Source organism: Meriones unguiculatus, chromosome 5 (genome assembly GCF_030254825.1).
Source record: "Meriones unguiculatus strain TT.TT164.6M chromosome 5, Bangor_MerUng_6.1, whole genome shotgun sequence".
NCBI classification, from domain to species: Eukaryota; Metazoa; Chordata; class Mammalia; order Rodentia; family Muridae; genus Meriones; species Meriones unguiculatus.
This window is the reverse complement of record NC_083353.1, coordinates 132,167,597-132,185,929: the sequence shown is the minus strand read 5'-3', so window position 1 is coordinate 132,185,929 and position 18,333 is coordinate 132,167,597. Positions and strand designations below refer to the sequence as shown.

Genomic DNA, 18,333 nt, shown 5'->3' with positions numbered 1-18,333 from the left:
AGACTCAGGGGACAGTTAGGAAGACAGACTCAGGGGAGAGTAAGGAAGACAGACTCAGGGGAGAGTAAGGAAGACAGACTCGGGAGAGAGTAAGGAAGACAGACTCGGGGGAGAGTAAGGAAGACAGACTCGGGGGAGAGTAAGGAAGACAGACTCGGGGGAGAGTAAGGAAGACAGACTCGGGGGAGAGTAAGGAAGACAGACTCGGGGGAGAGTAAGGAAGACAGACTCGGGGGAGAGTAAGGAAGACAGACTCGGGGGAGAGTAAGGAAGACAGACTCGGGGGAGAGTAAGGAAGCTCTTGGACTTCTCCTCTGGCCTCGGGGACTTAGTGACTTGACACAGGGTGCGTAAACAAAGGAATGTGCAAGAGGAAGACAGCAGGAGTGCGAAGGATGAAGGACCCATGAGCAAAGGGCCGGAGCCTGCGCACCAAGGATAGGGTGCCTGTGCAGCCTGCCTCCAGGTTAGGGAGCTGTTGACCCTGGAGAAACAGCCGTCTGCTCCATGAAGACCCTTAACACAGCCAGGGGATCTGCAATAACGGCGAACCGCGATGCTGCTTCAGCACCAATATCCCACTCTCTGCACAGCCATGTCTAAGCCCTGAACCCCTCAGAAAATCTGCCACATCTGTACTTTCTTCCGGCCTCCCAGTGGGTTCACAACTTGCTTTGGCCAACCTCTGAGGCAGGGACCAAGAAGGGAAGGCGAGAAGAGACAAAACCATGCAAGGTGAATTGGAGGATCCGGGGCCCGCGTCCCATTTTGGTAGAAATCTAATCCAAGCAGGGAGAGCCAGATCGTGCCCCAGGGAGTGCTGCCTTGAGCACATGTTCCTTTAGCCTTCCGGAGAAGACAAGTCTCCACAAACGACACAAAGCCTATGCAGCACCGTGTGTTTCCAATTATTAATGACGGATGTGGGATAAACACGGGAGTCTGCTGAGTTACACCTCAGTTAAAACTGAAGAGCAAAGGTTTTCAGTACCTCTTTCTTGCTGTCTCTCTGTCTCTCTCTCTCACACACACACACACACACATTTCTTGTTGTGGTTCAGACTTCCCACTCTACACAATAACATGATGTCTCAATTGGGATAAATGACAGTCATTAGAGAGCACATCCAGGAAACAGTCTGTGGGTAAGAATTTCTTCTTAAGAAATAAGACGCGGGCATCCATACTCTGTTATTTTTAACTTGGCTTCATCTAGCATGAATTCTGAAACTGGATGTACAAACCTTTTGTTTCCAAGAACAACAACAACAAAATTATGTTTTGTCCAGAGCACACATCAAAGGGGAGAAGATGAAGAGCTCAGCTTCCGGGAAGCAGCAGCGTGACGCCAGCTCTGTGCTGCTCTGTCAGTTCCACTTTGAGGCGGCCGCAGTCCTCGTCCTAGTGATCTGGTGTGGTATTTGGTAAGACTTGCTTCCAAGGGCACTGCTGGTCCTTATTCCAAGACAAGCTCATCTGTCTCTGGGGCACTCTGGAATGACGCCAGCGCCTACCTGGTAAGATCGTGCAGAAAGGAGGGCCAGGGTGAAACAGAGCTGACATGTGCTCCCTGTTCACAGGAACCCCATCTGCTGCCTACTGACAGGCCTGTCTTTTGGTTTGGTTTGGTTTGGTTTGGTTTGGTTTGGTTTGGTTCTTACCATGCACCCCAATGGCCCTCATCTCCTCCCTGCCCTCCACCCTTGCAACCTCCCCCAACAGAGGAAAAAAAATCTCATTGTGGAAGCTGTACTGTGGGCAGACCTATATTTAAAAATACATATTTTATTATTTTATTTTTTACAATTTATTCATTTTATATCCAGGCTGTAGCCCCCTCCCTCAACTCTCCCAGTCCTACCCTCTCTCCCTCTTCCCTGTATCCCCTTCCCCTAGTCCACTGAAAGGGGGAGTTCTCCTCCTCAGCCATCTGCACATAGCTTAAGTCTCATCAGGACTGCCTGAATCCTCTTCCCTGTGGCCTGGCAAGCTGCATTGACTGGAGGAAGTGATCAAATAGCAGGCAACTGAGTTCATGACAGAGACAGCCCCTGCTCCCCTTACTCGGGAATCCCTATGGAGACTGAGCTGCCTGCCATGGGCTACATCTGAGCAGGGGGTCTGGGTCCTCTCCATGCAGGGTCCTCTGTTGACAGATCAGTCTCTGCAGGCCCCCCTGGGCTCAGAGTTTTTTAGCTTTGTTGTTCTCCTTGTGGAGCTCCTGTCCCCTCCCTATCCTTCTAATCCACTCTCTTCTTCCATAAGACTTCCTGTGCTCTGCCCAAAGATTGGCCCTGAGTCTCAACATCTGCTTCCATCCCTGTTGGGTGGAGCCTTTCAGAGGACCCTCTATAGTAGGCTCCCATCCTGTTCCCCTCTCCTCCACCACTTCTGGTGTCTGTCCAGTATTATATCATCTTTCTTTTACTTTTCTAATTATAGAAAAGTATATATCCAAAGTGTAGAAAACCATATACTAAAGTTCACACACCATCACCAAACTCAACAATTACCAACTCATGGTTTATTTTTGCCTTGTATTCCCCCTACACGTGTTATTTTGAAGAAAAATCCATCTGTGATACCATTTCTTTAGGAAATACTTGTGTCTCTGGTCCCCAACCCTGGCATGCCTGGTCTGTTTGGAGGGCGGTTCTGACCCAGGGTCTCATGCAGCTTCAGGTAGCCTCTAACTCCTTACGTAGATGACCTTGAAGTCTAGATCCTCCCAACTCTCCTCCCAAAGCTGAGGTGTCAGGCATGACCCCAACCCTTCACCATGACCAGCTTTTAAAGCATTGCTGTACGGGACAGCAGGTTTCCTCAGCCGACTCCAGCGTCGGCAGGGACAGTGAACTACTCTGAGCGTCTTCCTAGAGAGTGAGCCAGTCAGCTGCGGGTGGCCAGCCAGCAGCCATCAACGCTTCAGCCTTCTCCCCGGGGATGTGCACCTTCCCCTGGGAAAGTGTTCACATCCAGTGAATACTCTGTCAGCAGCAAAGGGCCAGGACCCAGCTAGAGACTCCCTGCAGAACCATCCAGTGAGGCAGGGGACAAAGGCCATGAGGTAAACAGCCTCTACCCAGTTTCTCTGTCCAAAGTCTGCAGCTCTTAATCCCAACAAGACTCAGTGGTAAATTCCTCTGTGCCATTCTCTGTCACATGCTTTCCCTCACTACCTTTCTGTATTCCTCACTGATCCCTAGTTTCTGCAGATTCCTGATTTTACCTAAACAAGGTGAGTATAGAAATTGATGGAGGAGGAAGGGTGGGGGAGTCTCCTTCCTTTTTCCTTCTCCTCCCTCCTCTTCTTTCTTCTTCCTCCTCCAGCATCTTCATCTTCCTGCTTCTCCCTCCTTCTCCTTCTTCCCACCTCCTTGCAATATATTTGTTGAAGAAACTGAATCAGATAAATTTATAAGTCCCATATAATTTAAGAATAACTCAAAGAGTTTCTCTGCCACCTTGACTTTCCTATAAGATAGTAAAAGGTTCAGGAGTCCCAATCAGTTCAAAATTGATTTGCTTGGCATTTACATTGTATTGGTAAGTCCTTCCATCAAGTCCCTATCTTGCTGTGTCTCTTTTCGTGGCACTGGCCACCTCTTACTTGGCACTGGGGTGGCTGGATACATTTATCAGAGGCAACTGACTAAGGAGCCCTCTGTTCCCACCAGGTCTCCTCTATTTACATTCATGATGCTGTCATCATGTTGTTATCTGGTATTGTAATGCACATAGGAAAACCAGAACACCCTTTTCGTCAACAGTTCTCAAATTCATAAGGTGATTTCCTAACATCTTGCAATGCACCTCTCCCAAGGGTCATATGTTTGGGGTTTGGTTTGGTTTTGAACATTTGCTCCCAGTTGGTGGAACTGTTTAGGGAGGATTAAGAGGCATGGCCTTGTTGGAGGAGGTGGCCCTTGGGGACAGACACCATCTGCCATGTGCTCTCATTCTCTCTGCCTCCTCTTTGCAGATCAGCTGTGAGGGCTCAGCTGCTCCAGTCATGGCCTACCCATTCTGTAGGCTGCCATTTTGCCCTGTTGACAGTGTCCTTTGCTTTAAAGAAGGCTTTTCAGTTCCATGAAGCCCCTGTTGTTAATTGTGGATCTCAGTGGCCGCACCGTGTTGTTTAGGCAGTTCTAGCTTGTGCCAGTGTGTTCAAGGCTAGCCCTGCCTTCTCTTCTATCAGGTCCAGTGCATCTGCTCTATGTTGGGGTTTTTGTGGCACTTGGACTTGACTTGTGTGAAGGGTGATAAATAAGGATCTATTTGTATTTTTCTACATGCAGACATCCAGCTAGCCCAGCACCATTTACAGAAGATGCTGTTTTCCCATTGTGTATTCCTTTCTTCTTTATCAAATATCAGGTGTCCATAGGTGTGTGGATTTGCTTCTGGGTCTTTGATGCAATTCCACTAATCAGTGTGTGCTGGGATGATCTTTATGCACTTTGTAAATCTTGTCCTTGTATTATTCAAATGCTGATTTCTGAACCCAGAGACTTAAGTACAGGCCAGACTTTGGTATTGTCATTTTTATTAAGCATCTTCTTACTGCTTCTATTTCCATTTTCAGGTCTTGAACAGTTGTATTCATTTCTTGAATACAACTGTTTATTGTTCTGTTTATTTTTTTTTTCTTGGCTTTCTTTAAGAAATTTACTCATTTTCTCCAAATTTTTATCTTTTTCAATTTCTTTAAGGGATTTATTTACTTCTTATCATCTTCATAAAGTTGGTTTTAGGGTCTCTTCTTTTTTTTGTTTTTGTTTTTATTAATTACACTTTATTCACTTAGTATTAGGGTCTTTTCTTGTGCTTTGTCCGTGTTGGAATATTTAGGCATGATGTAGGAGACTGTGCTGTCGGTGACATAATACCCTGGCTGGTGCTGACAGGGTTCATATGCTGGTGTCTAGGCATTTGAGCTTGGGGTGAGCAGAGGTCTAGGTGCTGGCTTCTCGGTTTGTCTTTGCTCCTTTTGTATTTCCTCTCTGGTCTTCTGGCCTGTATGGCTTGCAGCTGAGCAGGGGTACTGCACCCAGGTTGGAGCTGACCTTTTGGTGGCCACTGTGGTCTCTTTTCAAGCAAGGGGCCTTCGTCTGGGCTGGGGGGCTAAGGCTGACAGCCTGCCTGGCCTCTGACGCAGCAGGGAGTCTGTCTGTGCTAGATGCTGCTCTTCCAGCATGCATGGCACACGTTTGGGCTGGAACTGGGCATAGCGAGGAGGGGAAGGACAACCGGGGGCTGGGAGGTCTGATGGAAGGTCCACAGCAGCCTACCTGGCCTTCTGCAGGTTTTGTTAACTTAAGTTTGTTATATAGCTATGTGAAATGGTTTCACAGCTCCAAATCAAATGAGGGTGACAATCATATTAAAAAACTCTCATTAGCCCTGGGGCACAGCCAGCAGAGGTGAGCGGCGGCTGTCCTCTGAGCTCCCCTGTCAGGCCCACTGAGCTGCCCACCTCTCCGGGGAGGCCTTCTGGCAGGCATGGCCTGTAGTTGGGCAGCCGGTGTCTGCCCAAGGGAACCGAGAGAGTGAGCCACTTCTACGTTTCTGAAAACACCTTTCCTTCTTAGGATATGTCCACAGAAAATATCTTAATCACATATTTAATAACATATTACACAACACATACATTTTGCCGCTGAACTAAAGGTTTTGGTACCCACCCATGTCACCATGACTCTAGCGTGCAGTGCAGTTTTCCTGTAGGTGTACTGTGGGCAAAGGAGGAGGAAAGCACATGCATGAATGACTGAGGGCCCTGCTATATGCCTAGCTGCCTTCCCCTCAAGTGTCTCTTGTTGAAGACATTTTCTTTTACTTTAAGCACATGTGTGTTTAGTGTGCTTGGGTGTCTGTGCACGGCGTGCATGCGGTGCTCACAGAGGCCAGAGGGGACGCAGGATCTCCTGGACTAGAGTTACAGATGGCTGTGAGCCCCACGTGGACCCTAAAAATCAAACCTGGGTCCTCTGCAAGAGCAGCCAGTACTCCTCCATCTCTCTAAGCACCCAGCCCTCCATTTTACAGGACCCTAAGCTACAGAGAAGACTTATCTAATGCTCTAAGATGAAGAGCATAGAAGATGTTGTGAGCAGGAGAAGGAAGTTGCGGGATGCTGCTAGTCAACCATCACAATGACCAAATGATCTAAACTGACCAAAATGAGTAAGGTAGGGATTTTCCTATTACCTTGATGAAGTGCTCTGACAAACAAAAATGTAAAGAGAAAACAAGAACAGCTAAAGGAGAAAGGGTTGGGGGGATATAGTCTATCATGGCAGGAAGGACATGGCAGCAGACACTGGAGTCATGGACATGGCCTACAGTCCAGACACTGGAGACATGGGGTAGAGTCCACAGTCCAGACACTGGAGACATGGGGTAGAGTCCATAGTCCAGACACTGGAGACATGGGGTAGAGTCCACAGTCCAGACACTGGAGACATGGGGTAGAGTCCACAGTCCAGACACTGGAGACATGGGGTAGAGCCTACAGTCCAGACACTGGAGACATGGGGTAGAGTCCACAGTCCAGACACTGGAGACATGGGGTAGAGTCCACAGTCCAGACACTGGAGACATGGGCATAGTCCAAAGTCCAGACACTGGAGACATGGGAGATAGCCTACAGTCCAGACACTGGAGACATGGACATAGTCTACAATCCAGACACTGGAGACAGGAAGCACTGGGTCACACATGATCTGAAATCAGGAAGGAGAGAATAAATGGAAGGTGAGGACAGACTATGAAAGCCCGCTCTTCTCCTAAGAGACCACTTCCCCAGTCAGACCCCATCTCCCCCAGGTTCCATCACTTTCCCAACAGCACCACTAGCTGTTCAAAAACATGAGTCTATGGGGACATCTTCTATTCAGATAGCAAAGAGAGCCCCCCACCTCCAAAACTGATACTTGAAGAAAAACCAAGCCTTCCTGTGGGATAATTTAGCCTCTCACATTACATAATCTGGTTTATTTTTGTAATCATATTATATGGTGCTGTTTTAGCTTCAGAAAGCATTCATTAAAGCCAACCGTGCTGGTTAATACTTTTGTCAATTTGACACAGCTAGTTATTCGGGGAAAAGGGGAAGGAGGAAAGCTTGAGAGAATGCCTCCATCAGATTGGCCTGTAAGCAACCCTGTGGGAAACTCTCTCGAACAATGATTGGTGTGGAAGGGGCCAGCCCACTGTGGGTGGGGCCAGCCCCCAAGACCTGGGCCTGGGTTGTGCGAGAAACCAGCCATGGGGAGCAAGCCAGGAAGCAGTGTTGCTCCAAGACCTCTGCTTCAGCTCATGCCAAGCCGGGGATCTGCCCTGACTTCCCTTGGGGTGGACTGTGAGGTGTGAGGTGAAACAGCCTTTCCTCCCCAGGCTGCGTGTGGAAACGGTGTTTAGCACAGCAAGCTAAGACCCCAGCTCTGCGCTGTGCGGAGCCTGAGAACACAGCGTCCAGTGCTCGTGGTCCTCTGGCTTTTACTGCAAAAATGTGCTAGTGAACTATTCAGTGAGAAAGAAAATAAGGTTGTTTTTTTTTAATGCCATGGCATTTTAGGCCATGGTATTATGTTCATTATATGTAAATGAACTATTTCCAGGAGGAACTCCTGATTTTTCAGTGGCTCTCAAAGAAGCTAGCAACCCATGCACACCCGTCCCTAAACGTGAAGACCGGCTGTGCAGCTGAAGAGTGGGGCCAAGAGGAAGTGCCCACAAGCACAGGAGGACAGCTTGGTCTAGGCTGCACTGCGCCACACGGAACGGCGCAGCTTCTACGCCCCTGTCCGCTCAGCAGCCAAAAAGACTTCCACAAGCAAGTGTAGATTACTTGTTTAAAATGCAGGTGTGGGGCGAGGGAGATGGCTCACGAGTTAAAAGGTTTGCTGTGCAAGCATGAGGACCAGAACCCACCAAAGCCCATGGGAGCGGCGTTAAGCCTGTAATTCCAGCCACAGAGGAAATAGAGGGTCCTCAGCGCAAGCTGGCCAGCTGTGCTAGCCTTATCGGCAAGCTCTGGGTTTGACAGAGAGACAAGCCAGAGGACGGACAGCCAGCGGGGCACCAGGGTCCCAGCAACAGTCTAGGACTGCCTCGCTTCCAACCCCAGCTCTCCTGTGTCCCCGATTCTGGGACATGGCCAAGTTACACCGACTCCCCACACTTGAATTTCTTCACCTGTCAGAGAGGGGTGACGCCAGCATCGCTTCACAGCACGGTTGCGAGGATTACCTGCTCTGAGAGTGCAGATGAGGCGTAGGCCCAGCCTGGCAGGGAGTAATGGTCCGTATCGCTGGGGACAGAACCCTTCCCCCGCACACACGCCTGGTGATCCACAGTGGGTCTGAAGCTCATTCTCTCAGTTCTCCGCTCAATGCACCGTGATGGGAATCACACGACAAACCTCTCGGGTTCCAGGCGTTCATGCAGGAGCGTGTGGCTGACCCCGCTGCGTCCAGTGAGATTTTGCTTTTCCACGTGACCTGAGGGTCTTCACAGGGCCTAACTCTAAAGCTGTTCTGAAATGAAACTAAAGTCTATATTTCTTATTTAACTAACGGTAGACTTGAGGCCAGCGGGTGGAGGCACAGGCCTTTTATCCCAGCACTTGGGGGGCAGGGGCAAGCAGATGCCTGAGTTTGAGCCAGCCTGGTCTACAGCGTGAGTTCCAGGACAGCCAGGGCTACACAGAGAGAAACCCTGTCTCAAGAAACAAAACAAAACAAAAACAGATTTAATTAGGTGTGAGTGTTGGAACAGAACAGACTCGTGTTTAAATGCTTGGGGCATAGGCAGTGGCATTCTTAGGAGGCGTGGCCTTGTTGGAGGAAGTGTGTCACTGTGGGGTGGGCTTTGAGGCCTCCTACACTCAAAATACCCCCAGAGAGACACAGTCTACGCCCGCCCACTGCCTGGGATGAATAGAGCTCTCAGCTCCTCCTCAGCACGGTGTCCGCCCTCCGCTGCCGCGTTTCCTGCAGTGAAGGCGAGGGACTAAGCCTCGGAACTGTAAGCCAATTAAATGTTTTCCCTTTTACAAACCACTTTGGTCATGGTGTCTCTGCAAAGCAGTAGAACCCTAACTGAGGCATGAGCGAACTCTGGGAAAGTGTTCTTCATTCTGAGTATACAGCCTCCAGCATACATCTCCTCTTTCCTGTCTAAGGACTGGTTTTATTAACTTAATTTTATTATGCGTCTATGTGAAACGGTTTCGTAGTTCCAAATCAAATGAGTGAGACACTAATATTCAGAGAATTCTCATCTACACCTTTTCCTCTCCACTCTGCCCTAAATCAGTCTTTACAGCTGGAAATGTTTTGTTTATCCTCTCAATGTTTTAATTGGGAAGCATATTACATGTTTACAGGTGTTTTATTTTTTGTTTTTTGTTTTTTTCTTGGTAAAAACACATTCAACTTACTTTTAAGTATTGGAAATTTCGGAGCTACATCATTTTGTCTTGTTGCTCGGATGCAGCCTACCTCAGAAGTAACAAGAGATGGGGGCACAGCTCCCACGGCTCGCAGTGCCCTCGGGCAGTGCTGTGAACACCCCCAGTTTGCTCGGCCCTCACCGTACCTCTCAAATGGAGAGCTGCAGTCTGTTTTACAAATATGGGCGCTGAGGGACAGAGGGAGAGAGCTGTCCAGGTCGCCTGCCCAGTGAAAAGGAAACAAGATTGTTTGGCTTGGGTTCCTGGAACCCTAACTGCTTAGAGAGCCGCAGTAAGAAAATGGGAAGTCTGGGGTAGCCGAGGCCTCATAGAGAGGCCATGCCTGAGAGGAGGGAAGAAAAGGGAAAGAGAGAAGGAAAGGGAGAGAGGGTGAGGGGTGAAAGGAGGGAGAGAGGAAATTTTAGTAAGAAAATTCTATCTGAAACCAGTATTTCACAAAACCTCACCTTTCTTTGGTGGCCAACGATTCCGTAATTATGTCACCAGAGTCTCTGTGAGTGGGGAAAAGCACCCCTTCCTGGTGGTTTCCTCCACAGGAACAGGAAGAGAGTGGACAATGAATTTGAGAGGAGCTGAAAGAATTTAGGCTAAGGGGAAAATTGCCCAGCACACTTGTGATCCCAGCACGCAGGAAGAGGAGGCTGGAAGACCCAGAGTCTTAGGTCGTCTTCAGCTGTGTAGTGAGTTCAAGACCAACTAGGGATACATGAGACCTTGTTTCAAGAAAGAAAGGAAAAAAAAACATCTTTAAGAAAAATAATCTGTAATTAAGGACAATTTGGTCTTAGTTATTTGTTCATTGCTGTGGTAAAACACCCTGACAGAGCAGCTTATAGGCCAAAGGGCTTATTTTGGCTCAAAGTTCAAGAGGGGCAGAGAAGGCTGAGAAGGCAGGTGGTGGGAACAGGAGGCTGATGGTCACGGTGTGCCCACATTCAGGAACCAGGGTAAGCAGGAAACTGTGGCGTTCCCAGTGGCCCCCGTGGCCCACGCTCTCTAAAGATCCCACGGCCTTCCCAAACAACGCTGCCAGCTGGGGACCGAACGCTCAAACACGTGAGCCTGTGGGACACTCCACACCCAAACCACGCAGCCTGGTCCTTAAAGAGAGAGAATACTTCTGACTTTCCTGTCTGGAGCAACCATGGTGTGGGTGTCAGAATGCGCCTGTGAGGAGCTGCCAGCTGGGAGTCTGCAGACACTGAGCACAGTCCCGGCTGCAGAGGCGAAGGGGGCGCAGCAGAGGCAAAGGGGGGCGCAGCAGCCGCCGCGCTCACGGAGAGAGAGAGCCTGGCTCTCTTCTCTTCTGTGGGTCTCTCCTCTTGTAGTAAGTCCATGCCCCGCGCCAGACACTTTCTGCATCCTGTGAATAACAACACATACACTCTCTCGCCAGCTCACAGATCTGTGAATAAGTCGATCTTTAGTTCTCAGATGTCTTCCAAAAGTATCCCTAAGGGGTTTCTTCCTGGGTGAATCCAGCCACAAGCCTCAGGCTTTGGCACCGAAGACACAGTCTTATCACCGTTATCATACGTTTTCTTGTTTTCATTTCACATCAGGACACACACACTTCTCATCAGGTTTCCTCGAGCTATCGGAGCGCCCTGGTGGACACACTTCGAGGGCACTAGTTAACACAAACCTAGCGCTTTCTTTCCAGAACGTGACTTTAGTTTTCCCCAGGCCATCTCCTCCACTTCCGGAAGTCAAGAGCCCGGTTCTTAGCGTGATAATATAGAACACCCAAGAGCTGAGAAGCGGCGCCCTCCCTTGACACAGGAAGCGCTTGGCACTCTTCACTTGAAAATGTCAGGAGTCCGAAGGTGGATTTCCTTTCACACACAGGAAGCCTGGGAGGCCTAACAGGCGCCTAGCTGCAGCCACTCGCTGCTTCTTGCACCGCTCGCTTTGTTACGGGTTGGTCTCCGCACACTCTGCACATCCCCGGGGACTGGAGTTGGCTAACAGGGGAGAAGTTCGCAACAGAGAGAGGTGCCAGGACCAAAGCTGGGAAGACTGGCTTTGCTGAAGGGGTGGAGAGGAGGCGTCTGAGGACGGAGCAACGGGAGGGGCATCCATAGGGAAAGAAGGATGCGTCCAGGAGCGGGGCATGGGCAGCAGCGAGAGGTCGTGGAGCAGGAAGACCAGCCTCTCTGCACCAGCCTCTCATTCTCTGCCAGCCACTTTGTGTGTGAGTCACCAAGAAAGCTGGCATCACTGGGCATGGGTTTGCAGCTCTGGCTGCACCTCCTCTCGGACCCCTCTTCCTTCCCCGAGAGCCACACACACACATACACACACACACACACACACACACACACACACACTGCACACACACTCAGAGTCCAGGAGCCTTCCCCGAGGCTCTGCGAACTGAGTTTTGGTGTGCAGAGCGCCTGAGGGACCCCTGCCTAACTGCGGGCGGAAGGTGGGGGCTGGGCAGCCCGCTGCAGCCTGAGTGCCAGCTGCGTCGTGGGACAGCGCTGCCACCCAGGGACGCTGTGCTCACACAGACACGCCCTGCACAGGGAGCACCCAGAGCGTTACTCCTGTCCCCCCAGCGCCTGTCGAGGAACTGTTCTTCCCTCCTGCTCCATCAGGCCTTCCTGTTCTGAGGAGCAGTAACGGGGTTCAGAGAGGAGGCGCTGGCTGTCCCTGCCTTCACCAGACCAGGGTTTAACCTGACTTCGGGGGTGCCAAGCGGCCTTATCGAGTAAGTAGCAGTGACCCCCGGGAACAATTTTCCTCCTGCTGACCCTAGACAGGCACGTGGTTCGCACAGCTGCAGAGGCAGGGCGGGCCTTCCACAGCAGCATCATGCACAGGGTGATGGAGACGGTGTCAGCAGCATATCCTGACTCCCCATGGAAGGCTTGTTAGCAGGTGTGACAGTGGTTGCAGAGCTGGGTTCTGTTGCTTTCAGACAGGATTTCACAGAACCCAGGCAGGTCTCACACACACCTGCAATGTGGCTGATGACCTTGAACTTTGTGCTCTACCTCCCAAGTGTGTGTGTATGTGTGTGTGTGTGTGTGTGTGTGTGTGTGTTGGTTCTTTGAGACAAAGTCTTGCTGTTTAACGTCAAACTTGTGAATCCTCATGCAGTGGCCCCCGAATACTGGGAGTGCGGGCAGGCGCCCTCACGGTGCAGTGCGTGACAGTAATTTAATTTCCTTTCTTTTCACGATTTCCTAGAGCAGGGTCCCGTTATCTTTCCTGGGTCCTTCTCTAGCGTCATGGGCCCTGACCTTCCTCCCAGGCTGCTTTTCTCCGCAGTGCATAAGTCTGCATCCTCATCTGCCTGTCTGCTGACAATACCCAGACATAATCACAGGTCTCCATCCCCTCCTAGAACCCCACCTAGGAATCTCCATCCCCTCCTAGAACCCCACCTAGGAATCTCCATCCCCTCCTAGAACCCCACCTAGGAATCTCCATCCCCTCCTAGAACCCCACCTAGGAAAGGAGCAATGCCATTGGACAACAGGAAATGTGAGAATTTAAGAGGTCATGTTTCTTTCCCCAACTCTAACACACAGACCCATGTGTGCATGTATACAAGACAGACAGACAGACAGACACACACACACACACACACACACTTTCCGAGAACCTTCCTTCTATTCTCTGTCCTGGCACATGAAGCCAATTGCACTCATTTGTCTGGGAGGATCTAGGAAGTGAACATGCACATGAGCCAACAGTGAAACGCTGGAAACGTCAGTGCCTGGCTCCTTCACTCACTGTGGCTGAGCCCACTGCAGCTGAGCCCTCAACGCCCCCAGCCACCCTGGGCAACTTTCCACACTAGCCAGGCAGTTGGACCACATGCTTGTGAGATGCAAGATTCCTACGTGGAAATCCTGAACACAGCGATGGTCACTATTTCAAGAGGGAGAGTTCTCAGAAGACCACAATAAGAGAGAAAAAGGAAAGGGGGCTCCAGAGAACTGCCAAGCACCCCACCAGACTCGGACCTGGCAGAAGACATCCACCTGTGAGCCAGGCCAGCAGCGGACGCAGCTGAAGCCGTCACCTCGGTCCTGGAGCCTGAGCTGGGAGATGTTAATTTATGTCAGCCAGCCCAGGGAACTCTGTTACAGCCAGTTCTCACGACCAGGCCCGGCCCTGGTGTCACTGGTTCTGAGAAGCTTGTACCAGTTCTTCAAATGCAAGCCATTCTGGGGGGTAACAAGGGCTCTTCTCGGTCTGCCCTTAATGTCTGAGTGAGGTGAGGCTGAATTCAAAAGACAGAGGAAATTTCAACGCTGTGTCAGTCAGGCTGTGCCTTGGCTACTGGTCACTGTTATCAGCCAGAGCTCCAGTGAGGAAGAGGAGAAATTTTCTCAAAAATGTGAAGTTTACTGAGAAAAAGGGGCTGCCGTAGGTCTCAGAAACGGCTGGTGAGAACACGAGACTGGGGCGCCATTAAAGAGCCAGGCTCTGTGCAGAAACACAAGGGAGAGTTCCCGGAGGCGAGGGGCAAGCCATCCAGAGCCTGGGGGTGCAGAGATGCAGACTGATGTGAAGTGACTAAGCAAGGAAAGCTGCCACAGCTCTGGTGGGAGGGGGGCCGAGGTCAGTCTTGACAGAGCACAGAGGCCACTGCCGGTGGCGGGGCAGGCACCCAGACGCGGCAGGAGAATGTCACAAATGTGTGACGTTGTGCACTTGGCCTCCAGAGAGCCAAAGAGGCCGCCGGGTGCCCTGTGGAGCCTCCAGAGAGCCAAAGAGGCCACCGGGTGCCCTGTGGAGCTTCCAGAGAGCCAAAGAGGCCGCCGGGTGCCCTGTGGAGCTCCTGAGCAGGATGGGGGGGGCTGGGAAGCGAAGTCTGCGCTGCGATGGAGACCCCAGGATGTTGAAGAAAAGCTGCCAGCACGCAGTCTATGAGCCACGGACTCCGAGAGCCCTCATAACATGATGCCATCAGAAGCGCCTGGGCATGCTCCCTGAGGACTTTGTGTTTGCCCCTCTGGATTTTGAATGGGCTTTAGTCCATGCTGTCTCCCCGCTGGCATAGGAACATTGATTCCGCGCCTCATATGTTGAAAATAAGCAGCTTGTGCTTGGATCCTGCACAGGCTCACAGTGAAGAGATTGCCAGCGTCTTAGATGAGAATTTTAAATCTGGACTTTAACAGCATGGAGATTGCAAGGCTACGGAAAGCTGGGAAACTGGGCTAAGCATGTTAATCACTATGAGATGGCCGTACACACTCACACACACACACACACACACACACACACACACGGTTAGAATATCAGGCTTTCCACATGCAATGTCTGCCAGAGGATCCCCTTAGTTAGGGGTCAATCACAGCAGTAAGCAGTGTGGGAAGGAAGGAGTTATTTCATCTTCAGCTTTCCGGTCTGTCACTGAGGAAAGTCGGGAAGGAGCTCAGGGCAGGAACAGAATCACGCGCCATGGAGGACACTGCTTACTGGCTTCTTCCCCAGCTTGCTCAGTTTTCTTTCTTGTGCGCTCAGAGTCACTGCCCTGGGGAAGGCCCTGCTCACGTGGGCTGGGCCCTTCTACACCATTATCGGTCAAGAAAATGCCCTGAGAGCTTGCCCATGAGCCAAACTGGTGTGGCATTTCCCAGTGGGGGGGTTCCTTTTCTCGGACAACTCTAGCTTTCCTCAAGCTGATAAACCAAACAACAAACCAGCCCACACAAGGCTAATGCATTTGAATCTTGGGTCTCGGCTTTCAGCACCGGTCTCAGGGGCTATGGAACCTTTAGGATACAAATCCTAACTGAGGAGGTAGGCTGGTAACAGTCGGGCATGAGGAATGAGAGCTCAGCTCTGCTGCTGGGTCTCCTGCTGTGGGAGAAGTCCCAGCCACACAGCAGGGCCATAAACGCTGCCATGCAATCCGTACAGTGACGGACTGTGTCCTCTCGAACCGTGAGCCACGTAAGTACTTCCTCCCTTGTTCTTGACAGGTGCTTGGTCTGAAAAGTAACTGATTCAGCACACCTGTGGGGCCACTCCCCTACATGTAGCAAGGGTACAGAGTGAGGAGCCTGCCTCTGGGGCCTTGGGCTGGACCAGTCAACACAGGAAACTTACCACTACACTAGCGACTGACTGTGTGTGTCCCTAAAGGTTTCCTGCTGGAACCTAATCCCCAAGTTTCAGAGGTCAGGAGGCAGGGCCTCTGGAAGGCGACTGAGTCGTAGATAGCTCAAACCACAAAGAACCTTCTCCTCCCTCCTGCCCGAGAGGAAGAGCAAAAGATGAAGTGTGTCTTCTAATGACAGGGAACGGGTCCTTACCTTGAGCACCGCTGGCAGAGCTCTCAGCCCCCGGAACGGGGAGCCATGGGTTTCTGCTGTTTACCAGGCAGCCGGCGTAGGGTCCCTTCACAGCAGCGTGAAACGCCTGAGACACAGGCCACTTAGTTTCAGACTAAGCAGTGATGAGGCTTGTGTTAGGGTGGTGGCTGTGAAGACGGAAAAATGGGATTTCTCAGAAACTTAAGAGATGGCGTTGAACCTGAGAGCAACAAGAAGGGAGACACCAAAGAAGGCCCTCCGGCTGGGCTGCAGAAGCCCAGTTTCTGCCTTTGCTGCTGCCCTCTTCAGTGCCCTCCTCTGGGAAGCCAACATCTCCAGCTTCACCCACTACCTCGGAGGGAAACAGAGCACCCTCCGAATGGCTCTGAAGAGAGCTTAGCTGGTGCTGGGTTCTTCTCTAGATGACTCAGTCCCCAGCACCCACGGTAGGTTAGGGTTAGAGTTAGGGGCAGCTCACAATCATCTGGAGCTCAGCACCAGCACGCCCCATGCCCTCTTCTGGTGCCTTTGAGTCCCTGCCCACCTGTGAGACAAACACACACATGATTTTTAATTAAATTAAAAAATAGCCACCTTAAAATATGAGCGATGGATCAATTTACCCTAAGATGGATCAGACAGCTCCTGACTGACTCTAATTATCAACCCCACAGCCGTTACATTATTTACCTGCAGCAGAGGAGAACTGTGAAGGTGAGAAATTCCTTCCTGCCTTTGAAACTGCCAAGGGAAAAACCCAAAAGAGTAACTTCCAATACGAACCTTAGAAATCCAACCTACAGAGTACACGAGGCAGGGCAGCCAGGAAAAACACTGCAGGCATGGAAAATAACTGACTGGACAGTCCGGAAGTTGCCTCTTCTGTGAAGGGTGTGTGAGTTTGGGACTGCAGTGCTGTGTAACAGTGACAAGAAAGGACAAGGCAGGCGGGTGGAGGGGGTTATGCCAAAGGCCCTGGCTTCTATCCCCAGCACTGCAAACCACCATCATTGTCATTGTCGTCATCACCATCATCAAATTTTCCTTTTCCCAGAGTAGCTACTCTCTATAGCAATTTTTTACCTGTGCATGCCAAATTAAGACATGAACAGAAAAAGGCTTGAAAACAATCAGAACCACGGGACACACGGGCAGAGGTGAGGAGAGAGCGGGAGGTGAGGAGATGGTCGGAGGCAACATGAGGGCAGAGGTGAAGGAGAGATGGGGAGGGAGAGGGAGACCGGCTGGAGACTGGACTCTGGGCTCCATGAGCACCAGAGACGTGCTTCACCAGTGGGCTCTTTTAATGGCCTGCTGGTTGCTTCAGTTCGGTTTTGAGAGGCGGGGTCTCAGGTCGTCCTCACTGGACTTGAACTCATTCTGCAAGAGCAGGTAGACCATGAGCTTACGATCCTTGCCAGGAGCAAGGCTGACAGGCCCTGGGGGGCTGGCAAGAAGACTCAGCGGGTAAAGGCACCTGCCACGGAGGCTGAGTTGGGTTCGGGCCCCAGGACCCAAGTTATGAAAGGACAGAACCTCTTCCCATGAGGAATTTCAGCAGCTGCCTCACAGGAGAGACTAGGCCTGACAGGACTGTGTAACCCTTTGGCAGACAAGAATACAGTCTTTTGAAGTTCTCACATGGCCAGACCGCGGCAGTAGAGGCAGGGGATGGCGTCCAGGCACCGCAGTGCCATGTTTTCACTTCAGTTGGCACAAGCTGTGCATGGTAGTTCTCTAAAGAACAGAGTATTACATACATGCAAACATACACATCTGTATATGTCCACACACAGTTTACATTGAAATGACAGACAGGTCTCATGCTTGAGAGGCTGAGGAGAACCCGTGGGTACTTGGTCCTTGGGGCTGGGGGTCTCAGCAGTCCCCGGCTGGCCCAGAGAAGCTGGAGAGTTTCAAGAGTGCCTGGTCCTTAGCAATGGAGGCCTGAGGCTCCGGCTCTGTGTCAGTGAGGGAAGCAGCAGCAGCATCGTGACTCACCCGCACAAAGGCGGGAAATCTTTCTGCTGCCTCCCCTGACCTGGGCTGACACCGGAAGCCACTGCCTGCTGGACTGATGGAGGCGAAGTGGAAACAGAAGGACAGGTATGTCCAGGAGCAGAATTTCCTTTCAGTCAAAACAACTGAAGGAGCCCAGTGTGTCTTCGGAAGAGCACCTGTGCACAAGGGCGTGGGGCCTTGAGGGTTTGTAGGATGGGAGAGAATTGTGGGAGGAGTCCACTGTAGGTCAGTTCCCTGCAGCCTGGAGTGGCAGGCAGCATTCCAGGAGGCCTGTTGCTCCTCCCATCAGATGTACCCCAGAGCCTAACAGTCCACGGGCTTCCGGCAAGCCCCACTTTCCTGTCCATAGCGTCTCAGCCTGCCTGGAGTATTTAGGTTCTTACCCTTTCTTCCAGACCCTAATGACAGATAAAAGGGAGGAGGAGGATATACTTATTCTCCTGTTGACTGCTTCCTACATCATGGGGACAACGGAGGGACTAGGCTCTGTCCACAGGATCTAAGGGGAGCAGGTTGAGTTGACATCAGGAAGGGACTTAGGACTTGATC

General features: G+C 51.2%; 1 long non-coding RNA gene across 2 annotated transcripts; it reads right to left on the bottom strand.

The window, feature by feature from the left end:
* Positions 1-1,292: 1,292 nt before the first annotated feature.
* Positions 1,293-17,586, bottom strand: LOC132654332 (uncharacterized). Of its 2 annotated transcripts, none has more exons than XR_009592025.1 (3): positions 15,763-17,586; positions 8,254-11,506; positions 1,293-1,514 (listed from the first exon to the last, which is right to left on the bottom strand). It is a non-coding gene; the product is annotated as an uncharacterized LOC132654332 (long non-coding RNA). The 2 variants fall into 2 exon arrangements; XR_009592026.1 differs by lacking the exon at positions 1,293-1,514 and adding an exon at positions 5,497-6,725.
* Between the last annotated feature and the right edge of the window lie 747 nt (positions 17,587-18,333).